Raw genomic sequence first — 26,028 nt, 5'->3', positions numbered from 1 at the left:
ATTAAGCCAACTATGTTGTGAAATGTATTTAATAACTGGGAAGGAGTTTTACCCCATTTATTGCAATCTGTTAATGTTGCAATCTTTTTTTAAAGCGATAAGCAATTCCAAATTAAATGTTTTCTCTTCTGATGAACTCTGCTGTTTCAGGAGGCGTGTTCAGATGGGACCTGCTGGTGATCTTGTGAGTGTAAGCAAGATAGTTGGGTACAGAAGAGAAAAGTTCAATGCTGTTTCTCCTTCATCTCCTTCTCAGAAGCCTCTACTGTTTTCCTAACAGAAAAATACTCGGCTGGTAATTTTCAGTCTAACAGACCCTTAGATCTTTAGGTGATTGGTAGTCACTAAAAGGGACTCGGTGGTAGAAACGGAATAAGGAACGTGGCTGATACCACAAAGGTAGGCAGGTAAACAGTCTCTAAAACAGGATTTCTTATCTTTTTGATGTACACACTGTGCATATATAACAGAAATATAATAGCTAAGGTGTATTAGGAAAGAAAAAAACGCTCATCTGTTAGCATGAGTGTTCTGCTGCGTCTTCGCAGTGACTTTCAGTGGAGGTGACTGGAGGGAAGCACCCACTCGCGTTTTTTGCAGCTCTGTAGGTGTAGTTACAGAAAGCTGTGAAGTGATTTTCCCGTGGTTTCTGAGGGCGTAACAACACGGAGAAGAGTCTCGTCTGTCATTTGACAGTCTCTTCAGCTGACGTGACACAGCAGCCATTTCCTTCCAAACCATAAATTTGTCTAAACTTCTGTTAAACTTTATTAACTTAGTGGCTTCTCAAGGTGTGAGATTTGCAAACTGTTAAAGCGTCTGTTATTTCAAGTCATGGTTTTTTGCCCGTTTTTTTTTTGTTGGAAATCTTTGTAGAAAAAAAATCAAAAAAGCGTTAATCTCATCAAACCACTAATTTTCAAAGGTGGTTTAAAAACAATTCCTGAAATGCCTGTGTACATTTAAAAGTGGAAAATAGTCTGGAAAAGCAGAGAGGGGGTTTCTTCCCTTGAGCATTACAGTACAACATGTGGTACCATCGATGTTCTTCAAAATGTATAGGAAGTGTGCAGCTATGAGAGTACTGATCCATTTCCATTGGTGTGATTTGTTTCTTATTCAAATACTCCTGGAACAGAAGATGGAGCTTTAGATATTTTAACAAAAAGAGGGAAGTGATTGTGTTAAGGGCTGGCCGGTGGGATCATTCAGGGTTCCCTGTGTAATGGAGATGTATGACCTTATCAATTGTAGCACCTCCTAATGAACCAGTGAGACCTGCTGGCTCTGAGCTGCCTGGGAAGAACTTACCCAAGGAAAACAAAATGTTTTAAATACCCTTTTGAAGATGAATTAAGAAAAGGCTGAAGAGCGAAGTCTGGAAGTCAGCATTTAAGAGAAAGGTGCATTGGTCGAAACGATGTATTCCTGCAGAAAAGTTAAACGGGAGTTTGTGGCCTTAATAGCTTTCTTATTCAGTTGATATTTGAAATTTGGTATCGCAAGTCACGTTGTGTGTGTATATATACCTGTATTTTCTATATGGCACATACATATACACACACATGTGGGCACACACAGCCTCAGCATCACTCACCTTGCCCATTTAGCCTGGCAACAGTTGCGACATTTTAAAATTAGCATCCTGAGATACTGAAGATGATCCCTTGCCTGGTTTTGATGTGATTTTAGCAAATGCAATTCATTGGGCAACTGATTTTCATGCACAGCTTTTAGTGGAAGGGCCACTGTAATGAAATAAGCTTTTCTGACTGGTGCTATGTTTGTAAGAAATATATCACCTTGTCTCAGTCCTTCCACTTGCTGAAGTGTTGCTTAAATGGAATAGCTGCAAATTCATGTCTTGTAAAAAAACAAAACAAAACAAAAACAACCAACAAAACTTGTTGTGTCAGCAAAGAGTATGTAGTCTTAATTAATTATTAGTCTGAAAAAACCTCATTGGTATCCTTAAATTCATGACCTGATAGGGATGTGGTCATGGTGATCTATTAAAAACTGGAGACATCTTAAATTAATAAACGCTATCACATCGCAGTAGGCAAGCCCGTACAAGCTACAAAGTTCTATAAACTAGCACAGCAACCAAAAGGCAGACATAAGGAAATGTCTCAGGCTTGTTTTAACATTTGTTTTAACATTTACAAAGTACAGCACATCATAAATGTATTTGTTTATAGCAATTATAAAAAGCATTCATGAAGATTTCATCATCTTGCAAAATAAATGAGATCACTGCAATATCTACTGTTGAATCCAGGTTGCGAATTATCGATGCCAGTTTTTCCTGACGGGTTGTAAAGGACGGGGGTTGGTGGTCGCCCAGCACTTACGTGACGCTTTATTTACTGGCATACAGGAAGAGAGTTGGATTTTCCTCTTCTGGTGTTGAATGTAGCTTAGCGAAGATGTTACAAAAAGTATATCTGGGTGGAATTCAAACCTGCTGAGTCATTTCTTTGAAAATAATCTGCAAACAAACTCCTTTTTTTTATTTGATAACCAAGGTTTATTTCTTTGCCAGAAGAGAATTTGCTTTTTACTTTTCCCAAGCACTGTCACTGCTTTCCAAAATAACGTTTCCCCTGCCAATTATTTGAGATCCGTAAAACTAAGCATTAGGGGGTTGGTTTGTAATTTTTTATTTAAATTGGACTCAGTCTGCGAATTAGGTATTGTCCCTTGCTTTACTGAGGAAATCTGTAAGGAAAACCAGCTTTTTCCATGGTCTGAGTCCCCTCATCTTGAGTAAGTGCAGGAAGGAAGTTGGTGTGTGATCTTCAGTTCTGCCATTACTGCTCACAGCAGCTGCAGACTCTTCAGTGAAGAGCTGTAGAGGGTGTCATATCGTAGAATGGTTTGGGTTGGAAGGGACCTTAAAGATCATCTAGTTCCAACCCCCTGCCATGGGCAGGGACACCTCCCACCAGACCAGGCTGCTCAAAACCCGATCCAGCCTGGCCTTGAACACCTCCAGGGATGGGGCAGCCACAGCTTCTCTGGGCAACCTGGGCCAGTGTCTCACGACCCTCAAGACTGTATCAACAGATGAAGAGCATAATCAACTGAAGTGTGGCATTTTGAGACTGAAAGCTAAACTTTGACTTCAATTTGATGTGCTGTAGAACTAAAAGTCTCCTTTTGTCAGAGGAAGTTGAATAATCTTAACTTCTTCTCTGCATCCAGTGTTTGATGGTTCGTCTCACGTTTGCTGAATGGGCCCTCAGGGATGTGGCAGTTTTCTTTCAGAATTGGAAGAGGTACGGATACAGCAATTCTAAACATGTCTAAAACAGCGATGGAAAGCTTCTGCTTCTCAACCTTGTAGATGGTGTGGATCATTTTCACTGTCGTGTTCCTTATAGTATGTGACACCTCGGGGTTGTCTGAGTAGTAATTAAAGAATGGTAGTGCCTTCCTTTCATTGCACGATTTTTTCTAATTTCTAGAGGAATTTGGCCTAAGCCAATTCTACTTAAAATTGTCTTTAAAATTGTAAAACCCGACTTTTCTTCATTTAGGTGATACTGCTGCTTGATGAAGCTAGACTAATTACTTGATTGCCAGTAAGTATTTGGTCATGAATTCCCATACTGGTTGAGTTTCCTCCTTTAATAAGTGTATAAAGGTTACTGTGGCAAAGAACTTTTTCATCACAAGTAGTTGCAGGGTGAGTAGCAGGCTGCAGTCCTGTTAAATCTTTACTTCTAGGGAAGGGGATGGTAAGGAACTGGGTGTTCTTCTGAAGCTTCTCAGCTGGCTTCTGAAGATAAGGGGCAATAAGATTTAAGCTCTTCTCATAGGCTTTCTGCTGTTACGTTTGTGTCTTGGCAGTGATCTGTTGTCCTCACTGTTATGGGGAGATAGTAGAAGGAATCATATTCCTGAAATCCAAGTGTGTTCTACTCCAAGGGGGTTTTGTCTAGTCTGTGACATGATGGTTGCTCAAGATAAATTGAAGAATTGTGACAAAGATACCTTAGAAGGACCTTTTCAATGTGATCGTAACAGCTGATTCCCGTACAACAACTTGTGTTGCCGGTCAACTTGAACAGCAGCTTTTTGTCTATTCAGGTGTTTGATTGCAATGGTCTCGAGTCATACTGGCAGAATTAAAAGATCTCTGATTTATGGTTGTCTATAGCTGTACCTGCCAAAATGGAAACATATGTGTGTTGTAGATATCTATCCCAACCCTTTAGCAGAGGGAAAAGGTACCGCTCAGATGGGAGCTGTGGATCTGTTCCTTAGCCAATAGTGTTGGCAGTGCGGTGCTAATTAGTGTCCCGGTGCTAATTAGTGTCCCGCTTTTATCATGCGAGTGCCAAAGAAGTGGGTGATTTGCACCCTGACCTGTTGAGCTGTTGTGAGCACAGAGGTGGGATGGGCAGTTAGCAGGGTGCCTGTCAGCTCAGCGTGTTAATGTTTTATCAACTAACTGTAGGGTTTAGCAGAAGGTAGGCTTTTCTGTATGTGTTTCTAAATCTGTACTTTCTAATAGAAGGGTTTATTGCTCTAGTTATAATGGGAGGATTTAATACTTGGGGTTTCTTATACAGAGGCAAGAGAATGTCACTGCACTATTTCTGTTCTGCCCTTGAAATGGGGGATTTGCATCTTTGTACTTCTGCCGAGTTCCTTCAGCCACATTGCGTTTATATTTCTTACATATATACACATTATTTATAGAGTATATAATATAAAATATGTAATATATATATAATAGATATAAACTAAATTAATTTATCCGAGGTATAATCAGCGCCTCGGACAGGAAAATGTTGGTCACATATTCTTTCATAGAATCACAGAATTGTAGGGGTTGGAAGGGACCTTCAGAGATCATCTGGTCCAACCCCCTGCCAGAGCAGGGGCACCCAGTTCAGGTTGCACAGGAACGCATCCAGACAGGTTTGGAATGTCTCCAGAGTTAGAGACTCCACCACCTCTCTGGGCAGCCTGTGCCAGGGCTCTGCCACCCTCAAAGGAAAGAAGTTCCTCCTCATGCTGAGATGGAACTTCCTCTGTTCCAGTTTGTGCCCATTGCCCTTTGTCCTGACACTGGGCACTACTGAAAAGAGTCTGGCCCCATCCTCTTGACACCCGCCCTTTAGATATTGATGAGATCCCCTTTCAGTCATCTTCAGGCTAAACAGACTCAAGTCTGTAAGCCTTTCCTCATGGGAGAGATGCTCCAGTCCCTTGATGATCTTTGTAGCCCTCCGCTGGGCTCTCTCCACTAGTTCCCTGTCCCTCTTGAACCGGGGTGCCCAGAACTGGACACAGTACTCCAGCTGTGGCCTTCCCAGGGCAGAGTAGAGGGGGAGGATGGCCTCCCTCAACCTGCTCGCCACATTCTTTTTAATGTGCTCCAGGAGACCATTGGCCTTCTTAGCCACAAGGCCTCATGCTGCCTCACTTCTTCCAAAATCATTTTGGGAGTTGCGTAGGTTCTGGTTTGATCTGATATGGAACAAAGGTCTTGCTGGTTTTGGCTGCGCTGATCTAGTTTTGCTGAAACAAACTGTGTGACCTGCATTGGCCAGGGGTGTTGGGCACGATGCTTCAAGTACCAAGGTTGCAGATCTCAACATAATTTGAACAATCCTTTGTCAGTCTGGAGGTGCAGTAAGAATTCATTTAGAATATTGCTCTCATCTGTCGCATCTCATTTCTTTTCAGAACTCTGAATGTGGTATCTTTGTACTGCTTAAGTGCGCTATACCTCGATAAAAACCACGGTATTACTCGCTATGCCTGTGGCTACTGAATAATTTCTGTGATAAACCCTCCTTCGGGTCGTTTTCTGAACTTCAGATTTTCAATGTTCTTATTGTTTGCACTGAAATTAAATTCTGGAATCTCTCTGCTCCAAAATTGCTCATTTCCTAAAACTGGAAGGGCAAGTAGTTAATGCTCAGCCATGCTGCCGTTCCCTCCTCCAGCAGTGTTGCGTCGGGCCCTTTCTAGCAAAATTTTCCACGAGAGAGGAAGGAGGGGAGTGATGTATATTTAGTGTTTCTGTAAATACAGTGCAGCTCTTTAGAAAGTTTTACTCTTTTAATTTAATACTACTTTTTTTGGTTTTACTCTCTGATATTCTTTTTTTTTTTATCTTAACTACATTTCTGTTGTTCCGCTAGTCTAGTTAACAACCATGTTGCTCGCCGAAAATACATACTAAGAAGGATTACTATATAAGAGAAATTCTTTTCTAACCGTTAACATTTCATTTTTATGTTTCATGTTTAGATGCTAAGTAGAAAATAGTTTTAGTTGCTAAACATTGACTGGAAAGTAGCAATAGATTTGAGCAGGTTGATGTTGTAGTGCAGAGGAACGATGAGGATAGTGGGAAGCATCTGCTCAGTGCTTCTTGCCGGGCATTACTTCAACAATTTAAAGAAAAGCATAGCAGGTTCCTTAAAGAAAAGCGAGGAAAGAGAAAAAAGTGTAGTTCATCACTTCTGTAAGTGATGAATGTCACATAGTGGCATAAGGCAGTGAAGATCACAGCTTGTACCTCAACAAGTCCCGCGTACCCTGAACCTGGGGTGTGGTACCCGCCTGGCTGCTATTTAGAGAAGATACTGGAGTAGAGAATTGCCCTTCTGAAACACTCATGGTTTAGCAATTAAAGGCAAAGCAAAAATAATGATTATGTGTTGGTCACCATCCCAGTGTGAAGTTCTTTAAAATCCGATGGCTGCTTATTGAGCTGATAGAAAGGGATTTGAGGGCTTGTTGCACAGAAAGTTTGCAGTACTTCAAACATGTGATTTATTTTGTTAAAAATGAATCTTTATCCATCATAGAAAAGCAATGGCACACACTCATTTCTGTGTAATCTAGCCTTGTCTCCACTTTGGTGGTTTTTTTAATGTTAAAATCACAGTTCAGCCAAAATAAAATAAACCAGGATGGGCTTAAGAGTCTGAGGAACTAGTAAAATTCATCAAAAAGGGGGAAAACTTGGAAGCTACGTATTTAAAACTGGTTATAAGATGGGATCATTATTTATGAATACAGAAGATGCTTACCATTCAGAGGTTCCCAAAACATTAACTTAAAGATGTTTATATCAGTATCTCTAGTTTCTGTGCGTATTGTGTAGCCACAGTGGCTTGTGCATCTTCAAGAGAGTGAGAAATTAATCCAGTTTTGAAACTTGCACTCGCATCTCTTGTGTCTTTCTACAGTTTGGTCTTAGGCAATTTGGAGAAGTTCAGTGTGTTCATGCTGTATTTGGAGATGTAAAAACAAGAGGGCAGACGGGAGGTAGGAAACCAAACCTCAACTTAAAATGGTTTTACTTGGCTGTTAAGTGTGCTTGCCCACAGCCTGTTGATATGCTATAATGATTTATTTTAATGCTTTTTTAAAAAAAAGAATGGGTCACTGATGCCTTAAGCCAGTCCGTATGATAGGAACATAAACAAGAAGTTGAGTTAACTTCAATTCTTTTGACTAACGCTACACTTAGGGGGGTGGGAGCCGTTCCCTTTCGCTAGTGTGGATGGGATGGGATCCTCGCTACCCGCACTGAGGATGTGGACAATTACAATGAATCTATTTTTGTTTGTATCTCTGTGGCAATGTGATGCTTCAGCCCTGGAATAATCATTTGAAGCAGGAGTTAATCTATAACTTTGTAACTTATTACCATCAAATTCTTGGAGGGAATATTTTTCCTTCTTCTTATTAGACTTTCCTTGCTCTTTATATCCAGTCTACACTCAGATTACTAATATTGATCCAGTTCTGTTGGAAATGGAAATAAAATACTGTCGTTGTCTTTCCTTCAATGGGAAAACTATTTCTCGGTGCAGGCAGTAGATGGGCCGTAAGCTCTTACCCTCCGGTTCTTGCAAGGTCAGGCGACCTACTGTAAGGCAATGAAGTTGCTCATAAAATGTGTCCTTTGTGACTGACTGTGCAAGTTTTTACAGGGCCAGGTCTTTTTCCTCCTTCCTTATCCGCCTGCACGTACATATTCCAGTGCTTATCACTTGAACATAAATATGCTTGTCTGTTCAAATCTGCTTTTCTCCTGGAAGCCCAAAGGTACAGTCATCGCTTTGCAAAATGGAGGCCATGCTGAAGAAGGGTGGATCCTCCACGCTTCAGGTTGTTGATTTGTTAATTACGGCACATTTTTTTTTCTTTGCCCTTGGTGGTACAGTGTAATTTGGCACTGAATTTTCAGATGGACTGTTATTTCTGGCTTTGATTGCTACTTCTTTGTGTTCCTTCCCTTTTCCTCTCGCTCCTTTCAGGCCACAGAGATGCTGTTTGGTTTATCGCTGTGAAATGTTTTGTTTAGCGTGTAAGAGTAGATTATATAAATGTTATAATAACTTGATTTACGAGTTCAGAGCTTTCTGTCAAAACAACATGTTCTTAGGAATATTCCCAAAGTAACTCGTTGTATCTCTCTTTAATCTTAATTTTGTTGCATTAAAATAAACAAACAAGGAATTTAAGCCTCTCCTGGAAGATGTCCTGGAAGAATTGACAAACCCTCTCCAAAATTTCTTTGTAAATACCTTATATTGGTATATACCTTTGTTAAATGCCTTATAAAAGAAAACATAGGCTAAATCTGTAAGTTTAAGATGGAATATATGCTGTGCAGCATTATATCCTCTTTTTAAATTTAAACTCCGAAAGAAAAAATCCAGTTCTAAAATTACATCCTACATTTGGAAAATGAGGGATAAAGTATTGAATCTTTTTTTTTTACTGGACATTTATCTGTTATATAAAAGCATCATCTCTAACTTCAGATTCTTTCTTTTATATCAAGTATTTTGTAGGTGACAGAAAATGAAACAATCAAAGGCAGACACACCAGTGAAAAAGTTTTTTTTAATTTTTTTTTAAGTCCTCTCCTTTTTAAATACTGTTAAAATGACTGGATTGCTGTGTGCAGGGGAAAATGGGTACGAGGTGTTTTTAACAAATATCCTCGTACATCATAAATGTGAAGTAAATAGAAACTGAAACAAGTTTTTGTTTAGTTTGGGGGTCAGTTGTCTTCATCTCTGAAATCTTTAAGGTGCGAGTTTCTTGTGGTCAATTAAAAACAAGAAGAATCTTCAGTTGTCTAGTTTAAAAAAAAATATTGAGCACAGATTGGGGGTGAGGAAGGTCTTCCACAGTTGGAGTTGGCCATAGAAACCTCAGCTCCAATGAAGAAATGTTTAAAAATTCCTTCAGGAAGAGCGAGGTAGGGGATCATTAAAATAAGTGAGTAAATGGGGGTGGGCTCTGCTGCCATTTCTGCGGGGAAGAAACATGCCAGTGTCTGTTCCTGAAGGTTTTTCTTACAGCAACACCCTTTTCATGCGTCTCTCGCTTCTGCTCTCAAGTACAGCAGTGACACGGTCTGCGCAGCTGAAGTTCTTGCTGTGAAAAAGACATTTGTCACAAGGAGAGTGGAACGGGGATGTTTTCAGTCTCTTTATTAACTGATGTCTTAAATGAGGAATTAGTGTTGCACAGTAATGAATCGGAATTTGCTCTTTCTTAAAACTTTCTAAATGCAGTAAGTGAAAGATGGTGGCTTGAGGGTGTTTGTTTAGGGGGGAGATTGCTCTTTTTCTGTCTATTTTTTTTAAAGCTGAAGGGGTAGAGTAAGGCACGCCGTCTCATCGAGTCTCCTGCTCTGCGCTCCTCTTCACATTAGCAAAGTATTCTTAAAGGGGGAAAATTAATTTCCTTCTGGAGCGGGAAGTAGTAGCTCATTTCTCTTGGAGCAAATCTTATTAACTCTTAATTTCTCAGGTTTTACTCTTGCATAGAAGGAATGTTGGCACTACGTCTCCCAAAGCCCAGCAGCAGAGGTCCCACAGTGCTGCCGGGGGCATGGTGTCCCAGGGCCGCAGCCGCCAGGTGGAATGACAATGCTCTTGAAGCTTGACAAGCTTGGCTTTTTTCCTCTTTGCTTCTCTGATTGCCTCTTTTCGGTATCCATCATTGGAGAAGCGTTGGCTTTGACAGAAGAATATAACTGCATTTTAAATGAGATTTTCCTCTTTGAGTGCCTGCTGTCTATGAAACTCCCTTCACTTAATGAAATACTCTGTAGCTGGTTAAAAATGTAGTGGAATCGTTTGTTGTAGAATTGCCAAGGTTGGAAGGGACCTTCCAGATCATCCAGTCCAGCCATCAACCTAACACTGACAAAAACCATCACTAAACCATATCTCTAAGCACTGTGTCTACCCGTCTTTTAAATACCTCCAGGGATGGTGCCTCAACCACTTCCTTGGGCAGCCTGTTCCAATGCTTAATAACCCTTTCAGTGTAAAAATTTTTCCTAATACCCAATCTAAACCTCCCCTGGTGCACCTTGAGGCCATTTCCTCTTGTCCTGTCACCTGTTACTTGGGAGAAGAGACCAGTCCCCACCTCGCTACAACCTCCAGGCAAATGCTGATCTTCTCTAAACCATACTTTGACATTTACAAAATAGTGGGGAATAATTCAAGGTTAAGTGTGCTGCTCTTGACTGTGCCCGGCCTATTTCAAATTAACCTTTTTCCTTTACACTTCATGGGAGTTACTTGTTCCATCTTGTGTTCAAATGGTCTCTGCCCAAAAAGTTGCTTTTAACTGGTAATGTGCTTCTACCAGCTTTGGCTGAAGATCTGTAGATGGTGCCATGATAGTTAACTATCAGATACTTTGTTGATTGTGGTGCAAATTACAGGTGCTTATCACTGTCAGGTCACCCTTGTATCAGGTGCAAACCAGCCTGACTTGTCTGTCCTGTTCCCCTGGAATTTCATCACCTCTGCCCATGTCCCAGTTTTTGGAATTAAGAATTTCATTGGTAAGAACTTATCAAAGGGTGAAACCTGCTCTAGTACCAGAACTACTGTCTAACCTGTTAGTAAACGCTCTGCTCCTAAACAAAGGGGAACTGTAGTTGTTTTGAGTAAATTAGGTAATTAGGCTATATATTTTTTTCCTTTCAGACTGTGCCTTCAAGGCCTTCATCTCGTGCGCGGTCGGTCTAATCTGAACCCAAAAGTCAGGAGATGCCTCAATTTTTAATAGTAAAAGTTTCTAGAGATATGAAGTTTGGATATGCTTTTGTGAATGTGCTCGATATTTCACAAATAGACTTTCCATACCTTCTTCCTTTGCATATGTTTTGTAATACATCAGCGTGTATGTGGCAGAACAGCATCAGATTGATCGATTTTCATTTTTTCTTTAGAAGATAGTTGTATCTCAAAAGAACACTGGATATCTTAAATTAATGTTACGCAATTAATGTGTGTCTGAAGCCTTACATTTAGTCTGTTATATGCAACCTTTTGAAGTCTGTTACAGCAACAAAACGCTTAAGTTCAGCAAAGCCATTACCATAAACACTATTTTTCATGATTATGATGTAACAAGTCAGTCATCTGCAGTTTCTGTTGGGTTTGGTTTTTTTTTTAGTATGCAGGGTAAGGAGTAGAGATGACGTGGGTCTGTCGGTGACCTAAAGGACAGCTCATCTTTATTCTTTAGGAGATGCACATAGGAGCTTTGTAGATCAGCAGGGTCCTCCCTGGTGAGGCACTGGAAGGGGAGCGTTATTTCAGCCAGGAACCTGGACTCGCTCATGTTTGAACATGCTGCTGAACACCCCAAAAGTGCCCTCGCTCTGCCTTGAAGGTGTTACTTGATTTTTCTCAGCAGCATTTCCCTCTTCTATCTTCATGTTTGTTCCTTCTGTCCCCGCTGACACTTTGTGGGTATTTCTCTGTGCTCTTTCAGTACGTTACTGCTAAAGATTCGTAGTCTCTTTCAAATTTCTCCTTTTAGTTGGTCCAACATATCTGGGTACCAGCTAAGAGTTGATAAATGGCTTTAAAGGAAGAAGGGGGGGAAAAAATAAGGTTGAAGTCGAAAGTAACACTTGAATTTTTAATATTAGTATTTAAACCAAATTATTTTTGCCTTCTTTAATCATTATAGTGGAAGTGTTCCTCTCCTACCCATGCTCTGCCTTCCCCCCTGCTCCCCCCTTGTCCCCAGGTGTTGAAAAGCAGTAAATGCTATGTAATGGTTCGGCATCAGGGGCTCAGAGCTGTCAGATTTGGACAGCAAATGACTCGTGCAGCCGTACTGGAAAAAAAAGCAATTTTGCCAATACAAAACTCATTCATTTCTCCAACCCTTTGGTGAGCGCAGAGGAAGATGGTTTCTCTCTCCCATTGATGTATTTATTTCTTCCCCCCCCTCAAGATGTAGTCCAAGAAAGAGGAGGGAGCCGACACACCAGCTTGAAGCTGCCCAAAATGGGAAGCCTTCTCCTCCCTACTTCTGCCCATGTGCTGTTTACTTTGTGCTGCCCCCAGAGGTTTCTAGAGCTTTTCGGAGCCACTTCACCTCATTTAAATGGACCTCTCTTCGAAAAAACCCAAATGAAGCAAAACCAAACCCCCACCAAAACCAGAAAAAAAGAAGCCTGGATTGATTTCTTCTGTCTTAATAAGTAAAAGCAGCTCCAAAACTGTTTAAGAAGCAGCAGGAGGCTGGAGAAGGGAATAAAGGGCTGCATAGTTGGGAAGAATGCTTGGCAGGGAGGAAAGGGGTAGGAAGCTCCGCAGTTTTGGCAGCAGCAAGGACAAATTGGTTATATTAAGTGGGTTCAGCAGCCTGTGGTGACAACTTAGTTGCCTTTGAAAAATTAACTCAAACCTCTGTACAAATATATTCTTCAGAAGTAATCATATATCAATTCTGCTGTCTGTAGCTTCGTACAGAGACAGATCTGAGAAACCAGATTTAAATTCCTTTAATGATATTTAAACATTAAAATATACAGGAGAACTTGAACTGCGTGCAAGAAAATATTTGACTTTTTAAAAAAAATCTCTGAAAATATTGCATGACCAATGGGCCATCTTTAATTTTGGTTATTTTAAACATATGAACCCTTATAAATATTAGAATATACAGTGTAGACTTTTCTGATGTATTCATAGATGTGTTTTTTTTCTAAGATTGTTTAATTTTCTGATTTGTTCTATGCAAGAAAATCATCAAAATGTCATTTGTCGTCTTTTTGTTTCCTGATTTGATGTCAGTCTTTTCCAAGCCTGGAAATCATCATCTCGCACTGGCAACTACCGTCTTGATAAATATATAAAAAGTCTATAATATACAAGGCATGAGGAAGCTGGCAATGCTGGTATATCTGTATTTTCATCTGAACTTTCTGGAAGCACTAAGGGTCATGTTTCAGCTTCAACAGTAGAAGCAAAAGGTTAAGCTTTTATGGATGTTCTTAATGTAAAAAAAATAAATAAATGTATCGCATCAGTAGGTCCACTCTTTTTGACAGCATCTCCTATTTGTGACTCTTTCAGGAGACCACGTGAGCATGGCTCTTGTCTGCAGCCCATCCTTGGGTTTCTTCAGCATCCAGTGCATTAGAGGCTTTTAGAGAGGCTTTTAATATCCATCCTTGCGCCCTTTGCCCATACCTTTCTGAACTTGTTGCTACCACCTGCCTCCGCAGTCTGCTGTCTGCTACCTCCTGTTCAGAAAAGATCTTTTGACTGAAACTGATAGGAGATTATTTTAGGGTTCAGTTTATCCATCACTGCGGATTTTGTAAACATTGATTGAATTCTCCGCTGAAATCTCAGCTTTTTTTTTAGGTTCTGGTCACGTGGCTGCTGCTCTGCTCTGTAATCATTTTAGTTGGACTTTCTGGACAGTACTCAAGATGTGGTGGAAATTCCATTGACTTTTCTACTCTGCTGGACCTTGGCGTTCTCTTCTGCGTCTTGGGGTTTTCTGCTGGCAAGGGATGGTATGATGCTGAAGATACTTGACACCCACCCATGGCGTTTACTATGCACTGACAGAACCTCTTCCGATTTACAGTGATCCCGAAGGACCCCATTTCAGGCTAAAATGAACAAAGCAGTGAACTACTGCATCCTTCAGTTGGAATACTTCATATTTTATCCCTTTGTGTCATTTTCCAGTACCTAAAGGGGTCCTACAAGAAAGATGGGGAGGGACTCTTTATCAGGGAGTGGAGCAATAGGACAAGGGGGAACGGTTTTAAACTGAAGGAGGGGAGATTTAGGTGAGATATCAGGAAGAAATTCTTTGCTGTGAGGGTGGTGAGACACTGGCCCAGGTTGCCCAGAGAAGCTGTGGCTGCCCCATCCCTGGAGGTGTTCAAGGCCAGGCTGGATGGGGCTTTGAGCAGCCTGGTCTGGTGGGAGGTGTCCCTGCCCAGGGCAGGGGGTTGGAACTGGGTGATCTTTAAGGTCCCTTCCAACCCAAACCAGTCTGTGATTCTATGATTCTATTCCATTATTTTTCCTAAAGCCAGCCACTGTACCAGTTTGTGTAGGGGTTTGTGTGACATTCGGTGCCTCCGACCTGTGAAATACTGCTGCGTGGAAAAAACTGTAGTGTGGAGGGTGTGTTACCACAACTGCAGTAGTATTCTGGTTTTGTGCAGAAACGTGTGTGTTTTCATACATGTTAAAGCACATGTACTCCTTGTTGAAAGAGCTCATTTTTCCATTTTCTCTTTAGCTTCTAAGAAGTACTTACTTTAAAATAAATTTAAAAATAAATTTAAACACATTAAGAGCACAGATTGCAAATATATAAAAACACTTTGCTTCCTGAAGCTCATGTGCAAAGGTGTTTTAATTACTGAATCCTTCTGTAAGAGAATGTGTTTTCAGGCCAAGTAAAACTTAACATTTAAATAAACTACACATGTTTAAGTAGCACACACGCACCCCAACGAATCTTTCTGTATGTTCTAATAGGGACTGAAGGAAGATTGGATTGACAGCTCTGGGTGTATTGTTGGCTTGCGGAGGTGTCTTGTTTGTCTAATATCAACTTAAATTATTACCGCCTGCTGTTTCTGCAAATGGTCGGATAGTTGTACGCAAATTGTGGATTTCATCACTATGATGTGGTGGTGAGTTGATTTGTTGTTTCCAGGGAGATGATTTAATAGAATAAAAATACACTAAAAAGTAACATTTAATGTTTAGAAGTCTTCTTAATGCCTACCCATGATCAAATGTAGTATAAAAAGATGCAATAAATTCTTGTGGAGGTAGTGAAACCTGCTTACTTGATTTCTCCAGGTCTGCCCTAGTTTCTTGACCATGACGACGTTACAGCAGTCATCCCTTGTGTCCTTTGGTACCCTGGCATGAGGAGGGACAGCACACACTGGTGGTTTTGTACCTATGCAAGTGCTGGTAGATCCTTCATCACGTTTGTGCTCATTAGGCAGTTTGACGGGCTGTCAAAAAATATGTGAGGACTGAATTTTACTACTGACTTTTTTTTTTTTTCCCAAAAATGTGCAGCAATTGGATTACCTGATATTTCTGACCCCATACCAAGTTGTTTGAAATTAGGTAACTGGCAGTAACTAATAAACTTCTGTATTTGTTGGGGTGGGATGAGATGGACTAGGTGAAACCACACAAACTGATTTAATGGAACAGGCTGAAGCTGGTTGTGGCAAGGGCCGAGTTGTATTTATGGCCCACCCATCGCAAAGCACGGCAGAGTTTTGATGCCCCCTATCATGAGAGGGCAGAGGAGAGAAGAAAACAGTGCCACACGTACTACGATCAGTTCTTCTTGAGATGTTCCTGCATGACTTCTTCCACAATGTGAAGTGACAAACCCAATGAAGCTTAATTATAACAAAACTCGTTTTGCTGTAGGGGAATTGAACCCATCTCTTCTGGGTTCCAGTTGATTTTTCTGCCACAGACCAATATCTTATCCTTTGAAGTATTAAGTTTCTCTTTCAGAGAACGGTGTTGAATGAAGCCCTGAAATGAATGTATTTCGGCTGGGTAATACCTGGTTTAAGAACAGCTTTTTTTCCCCCCTTGTTTAAAAACTTAAGGAAATAGCAACTCATTGGAAATAGAATGGTCCAGTTGCAGCTGTTACAGTTCAACGCAGAACTCTTAGCGTTTTTGATGGCTTGTCTCATGCAAATCTAAATCTTTTACTGATCCTGACATACATACTAGAGGTGGTTATAGGAAAAAAAAGTGGTTATTCTAAAATCAGTTGTTGGGTAAGCGTTTGTCTGTTTTCTGTCCCCATTTACTGGATATTGAGGAAACCCCCATTTGAACTCCCTTTATGTCTTTAGCAAGTTGCCTAAGAGACGGAATTAATGAATTCCTTATTTCTCAGTACAATGCAAAGGGTGAACCTCAGGAGCTCTAGTATATTAAACATGCTGCTTTAATCAGACTAAACTCAAGGAAGGTTCAGTAGCTCTATATTAGTAGATTGGAGGTTAAGGATTGAAAAACGCTTTTGACGAGGGCCAAGGGTGTTTTTTGGATGATTCGGGTCTTCAGAGCTTTTCAGCGTTGGTGCGTCTCGTCAAAGACTTAATGGAGCATTCACTGGAAAAACCCACTGCAATGAGTAGCAAAAACTTCATGGGTATTAAAAAGAAGAAAGACAGTGGATGCCCCTCCCGGTAGATGTGCAGTGCACAGCGCAGCAGTCTCTGCTTTTGTGGGGACAGGGACTATGTCCAAGGGAGAATTCCAGCTGCAGTGAGATGGTGAGTTGAAAGGGCAGAGGTCCTGGGTTTCTATTCAGCCCTACACAGCGTGTCAAGAGGATACACTTAGGATGAAAGCAGTGGTAGAGAATCCATAAATCTTATTCTGCCACAAAGCAATATGGAATCATTGGAATTGGCTCCAGAAGTCTGGAGAAGGCCCTGATGTACTGCTTTGAGTGGATTAAGTGTTCTAAATTGCCTTTTTAAGGCTATATCAAGTTTTGTTGATATTTTTTCTGTTTGTTTTTTTTTTTAAATAAAATTATCGAAATGGGCCATACAGTGTATATCTATCTGCTCCTAGCTTGACTTCACCAGAGGACTGAGGCTTAGTAGTCACCATAGCGTAGAGGCTTGGACTTGTGCCAGTTTCATGATTGTGTCGGTACGTGTATGCTGGAGACCACCAACTGATTTCTCACCAGGTATCATGCCTTTGACTTGACTGTTAAATCAAATGCCAAATTGGAGAAGGTAGTGCTTCTGTTAATTAACCTAATTCTGCTTACTCTTCTGTCTTTGGGTGCAGTAGATGGAGACTTTAGGAGAAATGGATGTCTAGCTCAAGAATGATGTGGCTGGTGTTTAGGTCCTCAAACACGGCTGGAGTCTTGAGGTGCCAAGAGCTCTGATTCCTAAGGGGATCCAAGGGAATATCACGACTTATTCTGCTCTTCGGGATCTCATGTGAGGATGCATGGTACATGCCCAGTTCCAACAACCGCAACTATGGAAATCACTGATTATTTATTTTTTTTAATTTATTTTTTTATTTATTTATTTTGTATGTGTGGAGATACTCAGAAGCATAATCTCAAAAAGTTTGTGATTAGGAGAATTATTATGGTCAGCCTACTTTGAACTTCCACTTGGTCATTTGAATAAGAATCACTTTAGTCTTTATTTCTACCTGTATAGAGGCTGTAATTACTGGCTTTGGAAAACACTTGAGCCAGAACAGGCTTAAATAAAACTTTTTACAGGTCGTTGAATTTAGTAGTAGGCCATTGTCGTGCAGCACAATGACCTGTGACCGCTGTTGTCATGCTCTGTTCCTCTTGGGCACTTCGGTGCCTTTTCATCCCATGCCTGCTTCTGGTTTTCGTGAAAAACAGGGATAACACAAACACGGTTGAAACTGTATTAAAGGGGATCAAAAATTAAAAGCCTATGAAGTTGAATGTTTTGAAATACAGGGCTGGGATGATACAAGCATTCAGTAATGTAAAACTAGGGAAGGCAGGTTTAGGGTCAAATAGTAGCCAAACCCAAATGTGTTGAGCTGTGATAGTGCGTGGCCAGAGCACCTTACTTCTTTCCTTAGCTGCCTCTAGTTTCAGGCACTTCTAGTGTTTAATTTAAGACCCATACTTGCATTATCACTAATTCTAATTAGTTTTTACTATTCTGGAAAGACAATAAACTCTCACTGCTTCTGTTTACTTCTGAGGCTGTTCAGGAAAGAGCTTGTGCTGTGTAGACCCTTCAGAGAGCAAAAAAAGAAGAACTGAATTCACGCAGCTTACTTCACGCTCTTGTTCTGGTGTTCGTAGGTAGGGCTGCTGCCAACCAGTGGTGCAATTTCAAAATAAAAAGACTTTTATTTTAACCCTTATTTTAAAAATGCAGAATTCTTATTTGCTCACTTCTGTGGTGCCTTTTTAAAGAAAACCGCACTACGGTAATTCTCTACAGCTTCCTAGAGAAATTCCAAAGATCAGCAACAGAAGATGGAAGGGGAGGGTGGTGTTTACTTGGATTTCAGCGGTGCCAAGGTTCAGAATGCTAGTGAGAAATGAAGTAAGTATCTTAGCTGGGTACCTTGTTCTAATTTAACCATGTACAGACATTGATTTCCTTGTATTCCCCACACAGCTGATGTTTCCTCATTATTAAATTTTTTAACGTTAAAAATAGAAATTGGTGCCAACTCCAGAGGGAATTGCTGGTAGCGCAGATTACGCAATATTACAATAAATTGGGTTAAACTGAACGTTTAAGGTATGTCAGGACTTATTCCTGTGGGGTTCTTAGTGTGAAGGATGGGGACCGTTTTGAATGTCTCGGGATGGCCAGAGTGCAAGATGTCTTGGTAAATTTAAATTCCTGCTTGGCAGTACAAATAGTTCAGCTGATTTTCAGTGCTCTGAAACTTTTTGCTCTCTCTCTCTCCATCCCAAGGTGCGGAGCTACCCAGGTAACAGGCTGCTGCTTCTGCAGCACTGAGCAAAGGGGACTTACAAGTCCTTAAAACACCCTGCATCAGTAGCAGCTGTACATGGAACGTGCCCTTGTTCCAATTAGTTTAGGTGATGTATGTATTTATTAATTGATTTTTGCTGAGATATACTTGCCTTGTGTTTAACAGGCCCAAGGTTGTCGTATTGCTTTGGTTCATATGGCTCTTGTAGTTCACTCTTCCTACAAAATCCTCCTTCATGCTCCTCTGAATGCTTAATCTCCTAAAACATTGATATAATTGAAATAAATTTTCCCATCTTGGCAACTTGCATTCCTAAACTAGTTTTGACTTTGGTCTGTGTTATCCTTTCATGTGGATTTTTCTGGTGTGTTTCTAAAATACTTAACTCTGCAAAGAAAGAAAAACTATGTATTTCTGCCATGAAATTTATTGAGACATAGAGTTAGTAACTGTTTAGGCAATATTTCCTTGGGGAAAAAGTAGTCAGAGAAATTACCAGTACCAGGCTGTTTTTCCATTTCATGTGGATATAGTGAAATATTCGATGTGTTAATTTAGACTAAAATAGATACTAAGAACGAAATTTTTAAATTGTTTTAATGTGGCTGATTCGGCTGCTTTATACTTTGACCTGGGGGCCTTGATAAATGCTTTTGACTGCAAATAATGTGCTTAAAAATACATACGTATCTGGAGGAATGGGGAAAGAGCAGCGACCAGGAGGGGGTCAGAGAGGAGGCAACAGGAGAAATAAATGCATTCTTGGCTGTCATTGTAGCAAGTATGACCAAGAAGAGTGAATATAGCTGAAGGGTGTGTAAGGTGGAACAAAAGATTATCGCTTTTTTCTTTTGCTTTTGAACATCAGCATTAGCTAAAAGAAAGAGAACAAGAAAAATAAACTCAGGAGGAGATAAACAGGGACTTTCCAATGTGATTTATAGAAATAGCTGAAACTATTGACACTTTTTGAAGGCAAAAGTGATGATCTCTTTCTATGTTTGTCCCTAATTTGAAATCACAAACCTAATGGTTTTCTTGATGTTAGACGTTTAAGGTTGTAGACTTAAGGATGAAAAAAGATGTTAGGAACAGGTAAACACAAAAACCCCGTGTTGCACACCAAGTGTGCATGCTGATGCTTTCCTGTGGCGTGTATGCCTTCTGGGGGGGGGTGCTTTGACCACTTTGCTTTTTTGTAGAAGAAACATGTCTTTTAAGTGCTGCTAAAAAGGATTTTAGCAAGTCATGCATTTTATGTCCAACAGCAAGCATTGGGACCAGATTTTATGATAAATATGTGTGTGTGTGTATACATATATATATATATATGTATGTATCAGGAGACAACATACCAAAAGTCATCAATGTGCTGACTCTTAACACAGACTTATGAAAATACAAGCTTTGTCATGGGGTACCTAGTTAAAATTGTACATAACATCCTTACTTTCTGTGAGGATGAGATAGACAAGCTAATATTTGCAAGGTGAGCTACAGCAGGATTTAATGTAAACTGTGAAAAAGGATTGAGCTTGAAATTCATGAGACGTTTAATGTCTGATGGGAGATGCATTATGGATAATTCTAAGGAATTTAGAGTGTGGAAGAAATTCTTAATCACAAAATCGCTGAGGTTGGAAGGGACCTGGGGAGCTGGTTTGGTGCAACTCCCCTGCTCGGAGTAGGTTGTTCAGGGCTGTGTCTGGTTGTGTTTTGAATATTTTCTTGGATGGAGACTCCACAACCTCTCTGGGTAACCTCTTGCAGTGCTTACCCACCTGTGCAAAAGCTTTCTCTTAAGTAGGAATTCCTGTTTGTCACTTTGTGCCCATTAACCTCGTGTCCTCACTGGGCGTCGCTGAGAACGGTCTGGCTCGGTCTTCACTGGTATTTATACACATTGGTGAGATCCCTCTGAGCCTTCCCTTCTCCAGATCAAACCATCCCATCTCTCTTAGCCTCTCCTTGTACGACACATGCTCATATCCCCAAATTACCTTTGTGGTCATTGGTCTGTCTCCATTATGTCCATGTCTGTCTTGTACTGGGCCCAGTGCTCCCGATGCCCCTCACCAGTGCAGAGTAAAGGGAAGGATCATCGACCTGCTGGCAAGGCCTAACGGCCCAGGAGGCTGGTTCTTTGCTGCAAGGGCATGTTGCTGGCTCACGGTTGGCTTGCTGTCCACCAAGATCTCCAGGTCCTTCTCTGCAAAGCTGCTTTCCAGCCAGTCACTCTGGTAAAGCAGCATTGTTTATTGAGGGTGCAAGTAACCTAAAGGCTCTTATTTCTTTTAAAATACTTTAAAATATTGAAGTTATTAACTCTTTTTACACCAGGATCCAAAGGAAGAAATGAACTCTGATTTATTTATTTTTTTTTACTGTGTTCTTATATTTTTTTTTATAGATTTATATAAATTTTTATACGTTTGAATTGAGATGTGCCAAGGTATTTTGTGGAAATGCAACCTAGAAGGGGCACTATTTCATTGATGGTGATGCTGTCAATCCTGAGATAGGGATCGGAATATGGAGATCGGGCAACGTTCTAAAACTTCATCGTACCTACGAAGGACAATATGAAGTCACAGTGTCAAGAATTACAGCTTGATTCCTTGTCACGTGGACTTGTTAAACACTGTGTTGTTGGCCATCTGCCAATGATAGATTATCCAACTGCTAACATTGAAGACATTCGTGTTGAAAAGATTTCCCTTATGAGAATACTTTAACTTTTCTATCAGTTGACTAATCAATTTTTAGTTAATGAATTTAAACTATTTTTTTTAACTTTTTTTGACTCTCATTAGTGGAAATGATTTAGTTTCTAAGTGCTAGGTGCTGGTAGGGAAAAGTGACTTTGACTGTTTGTACTGGAAGTCGTAATACTGACTTTGTTCCTGATGTAGTTGGCAAATACAGGTCATATGCAGCGCTCGTAAGATGTGTTGGTAGGAGTCACATTGAGTAGCAAATGACTTGGAAACAGAATTCTAGAAGGATTCAATTAGTTATCTCATCGTTTTGTGGGTTTTTTGAGAAATTAAAACAACTTTTATTAAAGTCTCCTAATGTAAATGGTACCTAAAGTGAAAATGGCAGATATTCAAAACTGACTTGTGTAAAGGCAGAAAGGAGCACAGGAAAGGTCAATGGTGCTTTCTTGTAATGCACTTGAGAAGCTGTGAAGTGCAGTGGTGTTGGTCTTGGTTTGGTTTTTGTTTTCTTTCTGAAAAACTTTGTCTTTTAATCTCATTTAACTGTTTCCTGTATGCTTTCCTAAACTTCAGCTACTCCACTACAGTAGAGCAAATCATCTGAACGATAACACACACCATAGTTTGGTAACAACTGCGTCATCTTAACAGAGCTGCTGAATATCAGGAGGCCAGGTTTGGTTTTCTCCACTCTGCTCCCCAAGCTTAGAATAAATCTTTCCAGTACTGAGAAATGTGAGTGGTTTTTGTAAAGCGTGAGCATTTGGAGAACAATAGCCTTTATTCTTGGAAGCACAAAGGGTTAGCTGGCACACAACTTTGTGGACAAACAAGTTTGACCAGACTTGATTTTACATCATTAGTCTTCAGGGACAGGGATCAGGTTGCTCAAAGTCCCGTTCAACCTGGCCTTGAACACCTCCAGGGATGGGGCAGCCACAGCTTCTCTGGGCAGCCTGGGCCAGGGGCTCACCACCCTCGGAATAAAACATTTCTTCCTTCTATCTAGTCTAAATCTACCTTCTTTTAGTTGACTGTAGCTTGTTTGGGCTCCGTGCTACTTGCCTGTTTAATACAAAGAGAACTAAAGCCGCTGTTCTAAACTGGGATCTGTAATGGCAGGATTATAAACCAGTCTGGTTTTAATTTAGAAGAACCCAAGTAGGCACCCAGGTCTTGTAATTGAAGCGTTCTTTGTATCTTGAAACAACCAAGCAAGTCTTGTAAAATAGTTATTGAACTATCCTTGCGTGGAGAGCAGCTACGTTTTACAAAGTTTTGGCCCAGAGCAGAGTTTTATGGTCACATTATAAACTCAAACCCAGGAGCTGGTATTAATGGGAATGTTAATATGCCCATAACCAGAGATATGGCATGGGTTTCTATAACTTGAGCTATCAAGTTTATTGCTCTTTTGGTACCTCATAAAGAAAGCCTTGGGATTTTTTTGAAGAAGTTGTAAAAAACTCAAAAATGATCAAAACCCAAAGGAAAACTGCTTTTCTGACTTTGCACAGGAGGTTGTTTTACCTTTAAAAACCTCTGTTCTGTAAAACCTTCTGCAAACTGACAGTACCCTGTACCCAGTACAGTCAGTCCCATGTTTAATTCCACATTTTCCTCAGTGTGATGAATATGAAAAAAACTGTAATAGCGTTTTGCCTGTCCATTGAAATCATGCTGCCTGAGAGCACTTCTGTGGGTAGAGACTGATGTCTCTCATTGCTTTCTGTTTGCTGCTCCCGAGGGACGTAGATTGTCCATATTAAGCCTGTGGCCAGACATCTTCTAAATGCTTGCTTTGGTATTTTCCTGTAGCTTTTCTCCCTGTTCTTTTTTTTGCCAAATAAAACCTGATGAGTGTGTATGTTAAATGGATGGAATACAGCAAATTAATATTAAAGCAGGCTTTCTTTTAGTTCTCCTTTACTAAAAAAATTACTTATTTCATAGAATCACAGACTGGTTTGAGTTGGAAGGGACCTTAAAGATCACCCAGTTCCACCTCCCTGCCCTGGGCAGGGACACCTCCCACCAGCCCAGGCTGCTCCAAGCCCCATCCAGCCTGGCCTTGAACACCTCCAGGGATGGGGCAGCCACAGCTTCTCTGGGCAACCTTTTCCTTGGTTTCTAGCAAGTTTTCCTGCTGTTTGTGTACGTGAGCTTGAACTAAAGCTTAGCATTTTTACTAGTGACTTTGAGGTGCGGTAGGTTGTTCTGAAGGGCTAAAGTGTGATGCAGAAGCTGAACTTGAAAACTGCCATTTCCCTCCGAGCAGTTGCACTACTTGAAGGCCTTTGTCTGCACAGATTCGACCTGATGAAACTCCCCACCCTGCGTCCATTTTGAGTTTCACCACGGCTATTTTAACCTTCCCGGAAAGGAGCCCTGCAGTTAGGAGCGTGTACGGTCATGTCGTCTGCCACAGGGGAGACTTTTATAGCTGCTTCAACTTTCAAGTCAAGTTTTCCATGAAAACAGCTCACAAGTGATGAGTATAGGTCAAGAGGAATGTTGCTGAGGGTTTCTCTGCGTTTTCAGGTCTGTATCTGTTGGTGTAGGGTGGACAGGAGGAAAGGTTTTAACATGGGCATAAGGTTGGCTTTATACATTTGTATTGATTGCCAGAAAAGAGAACAATAGAGCAAGGTACAAAGGCTATAATGGTTTCTAGAATTTTCAGACAGGGATATGAAACTGAGCTCCACTTGGAAGGTGGGGGAGGTCCCTCAAGGGTCAGGCACTGGGGGAATGTTTGGGAGAAACATCTCCTTGGCCTGCTCTTACCATCTTCCCTGCGGGCAGGGCATTAGAGGCCTTTTGTCTGACCCAGGACCGCCAATTTTAATGATGAATTCAACCATTTATTCAGGAGGTAAAGACATACTGCACAGATGGGCTGTTTGGTTCCTCTTTATCTTGTGGGCCTGGATTATGTAGATGCTTAAGATCCTTGTGTTAGACTTCAAGTCCTGTTTTAGCCTCTAGCAAATGTTGTTATCTGCAGCCTGGAGATTTCAAGCCTTGATATTCCCGGCTCTGGATTCCTGTTAGCTGAGCTCATGCTGTGGTTTGACATTACCGGTGAACTGGTGTGATGGGAGGCTGCTGCTGGAGGGGAGACCTTCCCGCACTGACCCTCACCACCGGCTGCTTCTACTTGTCTTCCTCTGTGCGTGTCTGACATGGCGAACTACTTCGGGCAGATGTGGTATAAAACTGAGCCAACCCTGAAAACCAAATCACCTTCTTCTCTTTTTTCCTCATAGCTTCCTGAACTGGTTGTCAGGGAGGATGGCAGAGCACCATGGTGGTGGCAGGTTGAGGTTGGCAGAGCATTGTGGTGGGTGGCAGGTTGAGGTCGGCAGAGCATTGGGACAGGTGACAGGTTGAGGTCGGCAGAGCACCGTGGTGGGTGGCAGGTTGAGGTTGGTAGAGCACAGTGGCGGGTTGAGGTATAAGAGACGGCCTGTAAATTCCGTGATGAGGGGCAGAAGGCCCTCCAAACCTTCAATGGAATGCCTCAAACACTTGCAAGGAAATAAATAATGCAGGCCTGACGTTCAAAGAACTGATAAGGCTAACACTTCAGGCACCTGAAAGCGTGGGAGGACTGACTGCCTTGTGAAGACAGGATAGTTCTGCTGCTGGTGTGGTGAGCTTGCTAGTTCTCAGTTCTCAAGGCCATTGTGTCCGATAAGTGACTTTTACTTCATTATCTGTGAAATGCATATGAAAATGCACACCCTGCATATGCTAATGAAGATTATAGAGCTCATGCTAAACATGTATGACTGTGGCACTCATCTCTCCACCCAAATCATGCTACACCTCACCTGGGAGAAGGGAGAAACCTGAGACGAGGCAGTCCTTGGCAAGGGGGGTGGACCGTGCTAATTCAGCAAACATAAAAGGGGAAAATAAGTGCCCCTACAGAGAGGAAACAAAGAAGAAGATCATGCCTGGGAAGATTTTTCCCAAGAAAGAATACTGTACCTGGGAAGATTTTTCCAAGAAAGACAATGATTATGCCTGGGAAGGTTCCCTGAAAAAGATGCTGGAACCAGAACTGGTGATCTCTTTTTCTCCGTCTTTTCCTTTCTCTATCCCTCGGTTTCTCTTTTCTCTTACAGTTGTTAAGTAACGGTTAGAGTTGTTAAGTAGCGCTTGCCATAAGTCGTATATCTGTTGTTAAGTAACACAACGCATACCTCACCGTTTGCCATAATTTGGTATATACCTAACCAATTATTGTGGACTTAAGACCTGTACTAACCATTTTGGGAAACTAATAAATGTTTGTATATGGACCTTGGGATTATCTCACCTTAGTCCGCACCGTTGGGGATTTGTGAATCTGAAGTCACTTACCGCCGCTGTTCCCTGAGAGTGGAAGGTGACATGAGATCAGCAGAGCGCCATGGCAGGTTGTGGTTGGCAGAGCACCATGGCGAGTGGCAGGTTGAGGTGAGCAAAGCACG

At 41.1% G+C, this 26,028-nt stretch overlaps 1 protein-coding gene across 16 annotated transcripts in view; it reads left to right on the top strand.

The window, feature by feature from the left end:
• Positions 1-26,028, top strand: part of PTK2 (protein tyrosine kinase 2) — a 222,193-nt gene that overhangs the window by 63,987 nt on the left and 132,178 nt on the right. For 2 of the 16 annotated variants that reach the window (XM_074577926.1, XM_074577924.1), the window contains exon 4: positions 3,543-3,587. The exons of the other annotated variants lie outside the window; for them this stretch is intronic. The gene's annotated coding sequence lies outside the window, so the exon portion shown is untranslated. The remainder of the gene's footprint in view (positions 1-3,542; positions 3,588-26,028) is intronic. 16 annotated transcript variants of the gene reach the window in all.

This window comes from Larus michahellis, chromosome 2 (assembly GCF_964199755.1).
Source record: "Larus michahellis chromosome 2, bLarMic1.1, whole genome shotgun sequence".
Taxonomy (NCBI): domain Eukaryota; kingdom Metazoa; phylum Chordata; class Aves; order Charadriiformes; family Laridae; genus Larus; species Larus michahellis.
The sequence above is the reverse complement of the archived record's forward strand: the minus strand, read 5'-3'. Positions and strand labels throughout refer to the sequence as shown.